We start from the raw sequence: 9653 nt of genomic DNA, 5'->3' as shown, positions 1-9653 counted from the left end.
GCAGATTTTGGCTGGATAGTTGAACACCTAATGCTTTGCGGATCTTGGCTACAAATAGCTTTTCACTCGTGTGCCTGCTAGCGTAAGACTCAGACCCAGAAATTATTTCTGTGCTTCCCCTTACTTCCTGCTGTTGGAGTGCCCAGTGGTGGGGTGGTGCTGCACACTCTGGCTTACATTTGCTGTGAGCATGCTGTGTCCCTGAAGGAATGAAGTGAGATGCGCTCCGCCTGCCTCCGCCGTGCTGCGGGTGTGTCTCTGGGACGGCTGCAAATGCATTCTTCCTGTCAATTTTGGGACAGAAGGCTGATTTACTAAAAGCCTGATTCTACATCACTGTGGAGCTCTGTGGATTGAGCTGTTATGTAGAAAAGCTGGAAGAAAAGGTAGAAATAAAGACATTGGTAGAGGAAAAGGAGACTTCAAGAGACAAAGACCCAGACTCTTCTGTCCCTCGGCAATGCAGAGCAAAACTGTGCTAAGCCATTTCTGAAGCTCTTTGTTTTCAGCAGCGGACTGGGTGCATTTGAGCTGGCCTCCAATGTCTCTACCCCACAAGAGACACAGGAGCACAGAGGGTACCGGCATAGGGAAATCTCAGTGCCATGCTGCAGAAGCCAAAGAATATATTTCTGATTATTAGCCACTGAGACCTTGTGACAGCCATCCCTTCCCTGATCTCCATCCCATTTTCTATCACATAGCTGCTCCCTGAATTGAACATTTACAAAGTAATGGCCAGATCTGCACTGATCTGTGCACCTTTAAAGACTATTTCAGTATCACAGAATCACAGAATCACAGAATTAACCAGGGTGGAAAAGACCTCGGAGATCATCCAGTCCAACCTAACACCTAACTCTTCTAAACAATTAAACCATGGCACTAAATGCCTCATCCAGCCTCCTTTTAAACACCTACACGGATGGCGACTCCACCACCTCCCTGGGCAGCCCATTCCAATGCCAATCACTCTCTCTGCCAACAACTTCCTCCTAACATCCAGCCTAGACCTGCCCTGGCACAGCTTCAGCCTGGGGCCCCTTGTTCTGTTGCTGCTTGCCTGGCAGAAGAGACCAACCCCACCTGGCTACAGCCTCCCTTCAGGTAGCTGCAGACAGCAATGAGCTCTGCCCTGAGCCTCCTCTGCTGCAGGCTGCACACCCCCAGCTCCCTCAGCCTCTCCTCACAGGGCTGTGCTCCAGGCCCCTCCCCAGCCTTGCTGCCCTTCTCCAAACACCTTCCAGCACCTCAACATCTCTCTTGAATTGAGGAGCCCAGAACTGGACACAGAACTCAAGGTGTGGCCTAACCAGTGCTCAGCACAGGGACAGGACTGCTCTGGTCCTGCTGGCCACACTGTTCCTGATCCAGGCCAGAATGCCCTTGGCTCTGCTGCCCTACTGGGCACACTGCTGGCTCATTTTCACCTGCCAAGCAGTACCTCCAGGTCTCGCTCTTCCTGGCTGCTCTCCAACCACTCTATCCGCAGCCTGTAGCACTGCATGGGGTTGTTGTGGCTGAAGTGCAGAACCTGGCACTTGGACTTGTTAAAACTCCTGGCACTGGACTGTGCCCATCTGTCCAGCTTGTCCAGGTCCCTCTGCAGAGCCCTCCTGCCCTCTACCAGATCCACACTTGCTCCCGACTTGGTGTCATCTGCAAACTTCCTGATGCTGGACTCATTTCAACTGGCCCTTGTGGGAGAGGGTTTAGTCCTGAACAGAGACAGGCTTTTGGTTTGAGCAGGGTCTCATCAGCAGGCAGTTAAGTCACATCTCAGCAACACACAGGCTGCTCCTACTGTCATTTTTTTGGCTGTCCCCAGGAAAAACCCTTGCCACAGGGATAATCTCTCTCCCTTGGTAAGAGAATAATGTTTGGTGTCATGTCTCTCATATGCCTCACAGGAAGCAAGAGCAGGATTTGGCTCAGATAAAAGACTCAAGTGCCCTTTGTAAAAGCAGACAACCATGCTAGCTTTCAGAGTAACAGGGGTGGATGAAGTTCACATCAATACACCAGGTCAGTGCGGTTCTCTCTGACTTACAAATGCCTTTTCAGAGAGTTCCAGCACTCTGGTACAGGGCAGAAATCACAGTGGGGTCATACAAACTGCCAATTAAAGAGCCTCTTTGAACTCCTGAGAGGAAAAACCTTGTTTCAAAATGTGCATGCCCAGAGTGGCCTGGGTGCAAGCCCTGCTCCTCCACCACACCGCTTTGCAGTACACAGGATTCAAAATACTGCTTTGTGTGGAATGTTTGTTTTGGAGGCTGTGTGTGCAGGGGGATGATGATCCCCAAATACTCTGCTCTTGGAAAATAACCCATCCTGGGGTGTGTGTGCAGATCTTTGCTGCTTCTGCCCTTTAAGTGGAATGGAGAGGTTTCTGTGTTTGAGCCGAATGTCACACCAAGCCTGACAGCAGAAGGCACATCTCAGTGGTAAAGGAGCCAAAATAAATGGGAGTTCTAAGGAGAAAAGCCTGGGAGGTAGGTAGGAGTGGGACAGGCTCAGTGCTGGGATGACTGGCCCACAGCACAGATTACGGAGCAGTGTTCTCTCTGTAGGTGCACTAGGTCGCCCGTCTCGCCTCTTGTGTCCATTGTTTCTCTCTTGGTATCATTTTCCCTGACGTTTTTTACTTTTCTCTCAATCCACACTAAAAGAAATGCTCTCAATTTTAGAAAGGGAAACAATGTAGGACAATTCCACTCCAAATGTTATTTCCCAAAATAAGACAGAAAAAATCCCTCCCTTCTGTCACACAGTAACTTCCAAACTGTTTCTAACAGCAGATAAAGGTCATAAATCATCCCTGAATTGCCTATCAGGCCACAGTTGGGCTTTGATCTACAAAATAAAGTAGAGCAAATATATAGCATCTATAAAGTTTAAGGACATACTCTTTACTGTTGGCAATTAAACCCCAAGTGCTCTCCAACAGGCATGCTGATACACTGGACTCCAGGCCGAGGTAAGTGGGCACAGCTCCATTACCCACAATGAGACTGATCATAGGGACTTTAGGTGAAGGTTTGTTCCTTACACATCTTATTTTGTGACCTAAGGAATAGGTGGTTCTTTCCTTTCTTGCATTGTATTACCCCAAATTGATTTCAGTGGGATCACTGGAGCAGCAAGGTACTCCTCAGCTTGAGCTGGGATGGCTGTACTTGCCCTTCTGTGTGCAATAGGTTCTTTGTTTTAAAGCCTATAAACCCAGACCCTTTCTTTTCAAGCAGTATAAAGTAATAACTCTTCTCATAATTCATCTTTCTCTTATTTTAATAGTAATGACAACAGATGGATATAGTCCTGATGGTGGAATTAGCTGGTACAGCTGGCTTCCTGAGGCATTCATATGGAGGAAGGAGCTAAGACAGTGGTGTGATCCGTGCCAGCTCCTGGGCCACGCAGCGTGCTAATGTCAGCTCTCCGCAGCCACACTGCTCTGTCAGCTCTCTGTGTCAAGCAGGCGGTGAGTGAAAAGTTATTCAGGGATGTTGTTATGTACCCTTCATGAATTATGCATCTTAAACAAACTTACATGATCTGAAGCACTCAAGTGGAAGCCTTTTAGCTAGAAGCAGGCTTCTGAAGAGGTTAGCCACAGCTCTGCAATAAGGGTTTGCAATAGCTCACCACAGAATGCCTGCCCTCCTTCCCTCTTCCACTCAGTGGCCCATGCTTCCCTTCACTTGCGCGCTGCACCTGCAACGGAGCTTCTGAAATCCCTGCAGGAAAAGTACACTCCAAAGCATCTCCAGCGGTTAAAGCAGCTGTGCTTCTCTCTGCTGGGGCTTTGTCTTTGGATGAGCTTGCAGGGGGGAGCTGCTCTCTTGCTTTGGGTTTGTTTTGGAAAGAGACAGGAGTTCTGCCAAGGTCATTGGGTTTTTTCCCTTTCATGAAAAGATAATGAATGTTGGTTTAATGCTTGCTTTGAGTGAAAAGGAATCTTGCTGTGGCTTCACCGCAGCTATAAGCTGGTTGAGGAAATGTGTCAGTCGCTGTGTCACCTAATCACCTTGTGATAGTATTGCTTAGCACTAATTAACTGTTTCCTCTTCAGAGGAAACAGAGCAGTAGCTGTGTGCCGTTTGGTTTCTGATGCTCTGATGATGTTAGTTCGGTGGGAAGACTGCCTACTTGTACTCCCCAGATTAAGGCTTTTCAGCACCCAAGTTTCTCAAGCAGAGGGAGAAATTACCTTTTATTTATTCAATTCAACTTGACTTCATCACTTTGTCCATTCTTGCTGGTAGAGGGTTGCTTCCTCTAGACATTAATCTGTGGTTTCAGCACTGACAGAGCACCAAACTTGCATTGGGCAGGGCTTTGTTCCACTGAGATCCCTCAGCCTAATATGAGGTATTTCAGATTGAGCAGCAGCATACAAAGGAGGACATCATAGCACAGCTTATACAGACTGATCTCAGCAACATCAGTCACTTGGGATACAGGGTTTGTTGACAGTGTTGATGCTACACCTGGCATCTCCTTTGGTTCTTATTTTGCTGTCACTCTCTGCAAAGAACAGCATCACCTATTAAGCAAGAGCACTGATTATCCAAACTTGTCCTGATCCTGTGCAACCACAGGCAACAGGAACTTTGCTACTGAATTCTTCGAGGCAGGAGCAAGCCCATACTCAGAGCAACATGTCAGCTGCTATGTCCCACTGAAGGGGGAGGTGGGCTCACATGCTCATTCTCCTCACATGCTAGTGTTAGATGGTGGGGACCCAGAGAGAGCTTATAACCTGGCCAACCCCAGATGGACAATTCACTCTGCTCCTGATCAACTCCATGTAGTCAGCTCACCCTGCTCCTGATCAGACAGCTTCTGGCCTCTCTTTGCTATTTAAAGGCTAAAAAGGATTGTGGCCACATCCCCTCTGCTGTCAGGTGCCTCTTCCAGGCTGGTGTCTGTGTCTTTTCCTTGTTACTTCTGACCCTGCTTCTTCCCACTTGACAGAGCAAGATACTCACTTGGAAGATGCAAGTTCATATGTAAAAGGTCAGATTTTAGGGTGGTTTAATTGTGCTGTGATTTAAGTTCCTTGAGCTCCATGTGGCTTTCAATTGTGAGCAATCAATAATTCTTGAGAGATGGCTTACTTGTAGGAGCAACCTTGGGAGGAGCATGAGTAAGCAAAGACTGCAAGTCGGAGATAGGAGACTGTGCAAACAGACTTGTGTGTGCATGGGAATAGTTAGAGTGTTCAGAACAGCTCTCTTCTTGAAGCCAGTACACTTGGGGAACTGGCATTGCTAGGTCAAACTGTTTTGCAGACTTCTGAAGCAGCGTCATTTGCACCTTGTCAAGCACTTTGAGAACAAAATCTTCATGGAGTATTCTGAAACTAAGACAGAGCTTTAAAAAAATTCTCATTCCAGCTACTGCTGGTCCTTTTTTTGGCAGGACCGCAGAGGGAACATAATCAATTTTCTTTAATGGTTTGTGACAGGCTGGAGTAATGAGGCCTTTCCACATTTTATGCTATGTCAAAGATGCAGCTTGTATAAATCTGCCAAAAGAAAGAATTGCTTGGTCAAAGTTTGCAAAATACAACTTAGAAAGTATTGGAATTTTTGTGTTTCTATATGTAGGGATTTGGTCTGGTAATGTGCCCTCTGCAAGGGCTTCAGAGGGAACAATCAAGGCTTGTCAGCTCCTGCAAGAAATGCTTGCTTGAGAAACACCTGCTAAAGACGGTGGGCTTGTGAGTGAGCTTCTGCCTCCTGTATCCACATCCGAGTGTTTGGGTCCGGACTGAGGGGCCAGTCAGGCGGTGTGGGGCAGCCAATGCAAGATGTGACTGTCCTCTGAGGTGAGTTCACTTTAAGTGGTTATTGTCAAAAGATGTTGCTACAGCTCAGTGTTTTAAGGCTCTGGCTTGAGAAACAAAGCTTTTGGAAAGCAAAATTCACTTCTGTCAGTGAAAGGTTGCCAAACTGGTTTTGTGCTCTTTCCCTTCACTCTCAGGGTGATGTAGCAGTGAAATGAAGTTTGCACCTAAAAACTCTCATTCCCTGTGAAAACCACAACTTATTCCTTGTTTGTGCACAGGCTACCAGTCATCATCATCATAGAATCAACCAGGTTGGAAGAGACCTCCAAGATCATCCAGTCCAACCTAGCACCCAGCCCTGGCCAACCAACCAGACCATGGCACTAAGTGCCCCATCCAGGCTTTGCTTCAACACCTCCAGGGACAGCAACTCCACCACCTCCCTGGGCAGCCCATTCCAATGCAAATCCTTCTCTCTGTCAAGAACTTCCTCTTAACGTCCACCCTTGGCACAACTTGAGACTGTGTCTCCTTGTTCTGTTGCTGGTTGCCTGGGAAAAGATCCCAACCCCATCTGGCTACAACCTCCCTTCATGTAGTTGTAGACAGTGATGAGGTCACCCCTGAGCCTCCTCTTCTCCTTCTCTTCTGCTTTTGTCTTTAGAATTTACATGGTCTTTTTTTCACTTCAGCTAAAGGTGACTTGGAGTCATATTTCTAGTGGGTGACATACCCTGAAATGTGGTGGGGACTGCTGCATTTGTTATCTAATAAGCTACTTTAATGACTGCTTTTTGGACTGAAGTGCATTAAAAAAATAAGGTCTTTCTGTTGAGGAAGAGTGCACTGAGTGGCTGAGGAAAGGCATCCTTTCAGCAGCTTATCTGCATACCCAGCCTTTTTGCAAACATAGTTCTGGAGATAGAGCTTCACATGAAACGTCAACAGCTTGAGCAAAAGCTGCTTTGACACGGAGAGAACTCAGGTGGCAAGAATCTACATGTTCTGCTTCCCTCCATGTTTCTAAATGGAATTTGAGCCTAGTTAGCCAAGCAAGGGTTTAATTGCCAATGTGTACTTTATTGAGTGCAAATGTGGCTTTTTTTTCAAAATCAGAACAAAGAAGCTTATTTTGACCCTGCAAGTTCTCCCTTTAATCACTACTTTGATCAGCTTTTCCCCCACGGAGCTCCCTAGTGCTGGAAAACATCCTTCCTGGCATGTAAGCAGGTTTCTTTTGGAGTGGAGCACAGCCAGACACAATCAGAGCAGGAGCTCTTGGGGGCTCTCAATGCAGCAGCTCTGCCCTGTGCTCACCTTTATTGCCATTTCTGGACATTCTCATCCTCTGACAAGGATACTGAATCCATAAAATCTGTATAAACCAGAGCAATTTGGGTAATTTGCTTGTAAGTAAACTCCAGAGGACTTCTGAAAATGGGTAGTTTAAAATCTGATTTTCTCAACTGTAATTGTGTTAAAAATACAAATTAGAGATTTGGAGAGCAATCAGCACAGTTAGTTAAGAGTGCCAGTAAGTCAGCAAGTCCTTGCCTTCTTTGAGACCAATCTGCTAGCCACATTATTGCATTGCCTGCTTATTTGGAAGGGGAGAAGGAAGAAATGACAGTGCCTGAGTGTAAATTGGCCTTCTTCTCCTTCAGTGACTTCCCCACTGTTCACAGTCATTCTGCTATGACATTTGGCCTTGAAAGTTGTTCATATCTGCTTAGTGCTGAACATTTATTAAAAGGTTAAAGCAAATTTTCTAGCTGTACTTTGTCCAAATTTTCCATGGAGGCTCCATGGGCCAGGCCATGGCCAGAATGCCTGGTGGGATGTTTGCAGCCAGGTGAGAACCTCCAAAGCTGGTGGCTTGCCTGAGACCAGAATCTGACCTTTTAGCTGAGCATGTCATGTTGATTCTTATTTCATCCTGTTCTTTTTCCAAGACCCAGTTAAGGTGACATTAGAAAGCCAACCTACAGCTAAGCCCTCACAGTAAATCAAGTGGAATGATAATTCTATAGTGAAATGAAGTCCCAGACCCTAGTTACCTGGCTAATCCCATGGAACATCCTGCCTCTGTTCCTTCTGTCTGCTTTGGACTGAGTGTAAGCCTGCAATATTCTGAGTATTTAATTGGGCATTTTCTCTCAGATAAACTTCTAGTTTAAAGTCAACTATTCTGGGTTTGTATGGTAAGCTAAAAAAACCCCTAACCAACCAAACAGAAAAAAACCACACCCAGCAAACCACAGTGTGTGTCTTAACTGTCATCAAAGGTTTCAAGTAGATTTCTAAGGCTGTGTAATGTCTTTGGTCTAGCTTGGAGGCACTCAGTTGAACCCTTCTAAAATACCTTTTAAAACTGTCTTGGCCAACTGCAGTAAATCTTACAGAGATTTAGACTGGGTTTAATTCAGCTTACCTTAATAGCCTTTGGAAACAACAATCAAATGATTGCTCTTTTAGTCGTGAATAACTGTGCCTACAAATTGGTAAATGTGAGTCAACCAACTGCCCAGATGAGCTTTCAAGGTCCCTTCCAGCGCCTGACATTCTGTGACTCTATGATTCTGTTTTGCACTGCTTTTATTTTGGCAGCATTTTCCTAGGTTTGCTACACAGACAAGCTTTATGCCAAAGGAAATTTTAGAATAAATCAAAAATGTATTCCAGGATTTCAAGACTCTGCAAGACCAACAAGCAGCTGAGCTGGTGTGCTAGTTTGAGCCTAGCTGGGATATATTGGTGAGAAGAATTAGATGATAGAATGTGAAAAGGAAACAGTGCTGATGTCTGCTGCACTCAGGCTTGCTGAGATGTACAAGAACGCAAACATAGATAACAGAGTTTGCTCTCTGTCTTTGGGGCTGCACTTCTCTCTCTAACCTGACCTGCTGTCTGTGTGACTAATCCTTCTGCTTCCTAACCCCTCTGGCCAACCTTCCAAACTCACCTTGAACATACCGCAAAGTCTGAGGTATGGTAGAAGGGTGGGAGAAGGTGGAAGGGTGGTTGGGAGCCCCTCCTGGACACTCTGGTTTCGGGGAGGGCTGTTGTGTTTCTGTATTAATTTTAACTTGTGTATTTCTGTCTGTAGCTGGAGATATATTGTAAATACCTGCTTGTATCTTGTGCTGAGCTGTAAATATAAAGCTTCATTTCATTTCCAGATAGGCTGACTCTCGTCTGGGTGATCTTCTTAAGTGTGGGGGGCGAGGAACACCCAAACCATCACAGCTGGGCAAGAGTTGGCTTTTGCATGGAGCAGGAGGCTGCTCTGAAGGACCTTTAAAAATGCCTCCCGCTGCAAGTTAGGGGAGGGCACTGGTGTGACCTGGGCGCACGGTGCTAGCTGCCCTCACTACCAACCTGGGTTTGCTGCTCAACTTTTGTAATGAGACTTCTTTAAACATTAATATGGGAGCACTGCTGCATTTTTTCAAGCTTCCAGATTTGTTTTTTCAACATAGAGATGGAATCCAGATAATTATGGAAGCAAAGTGGCCTTCTATCATATGGTGCTGATATTTCAGACAGATTTTAAAGGGGTGGAATTTATTCAACATTTAAGCAAACCTGAGCTTTCAGAATAGTTTTTTGTCAGTATGCATAGAGATAATGTTAAGGCCTTTGCTTCGTTTGACATACACAAGCAGACTGGAGAAAGGTATTGATCAAGAAGAAGTTTCTAATGCTCTGGGGATAACAAAAAGTCCATTTAAATCAATAGGGAAAAAAAGTCACAAAATCTGCTTTTGAGAGGTTTTGGATTTACAAGAAGCCACAAGGAAGTGGTTTTGGAGCACTCGTGTTGCAGTGACACAGGTGTTATAAATCTCACCCTTTA

The sequence above is a fragment of the Pogoniulus pusillus genome, chromosome 16 (assembly GCF_015220805.1).
Source record: "Pogoniulus pusillus isolate bPogPus1 chromosome 16, bPogPus1.pri, whole genome shotgun sequence".
NCBI lineage: Eukaryota > Metazoa > Chordata > Aves > Piciformes > Lybiidae > Pogoniulus > Pogoniulus pusillus.
This window is presented reverse-complemented; position numbering follows the sequence as displayed.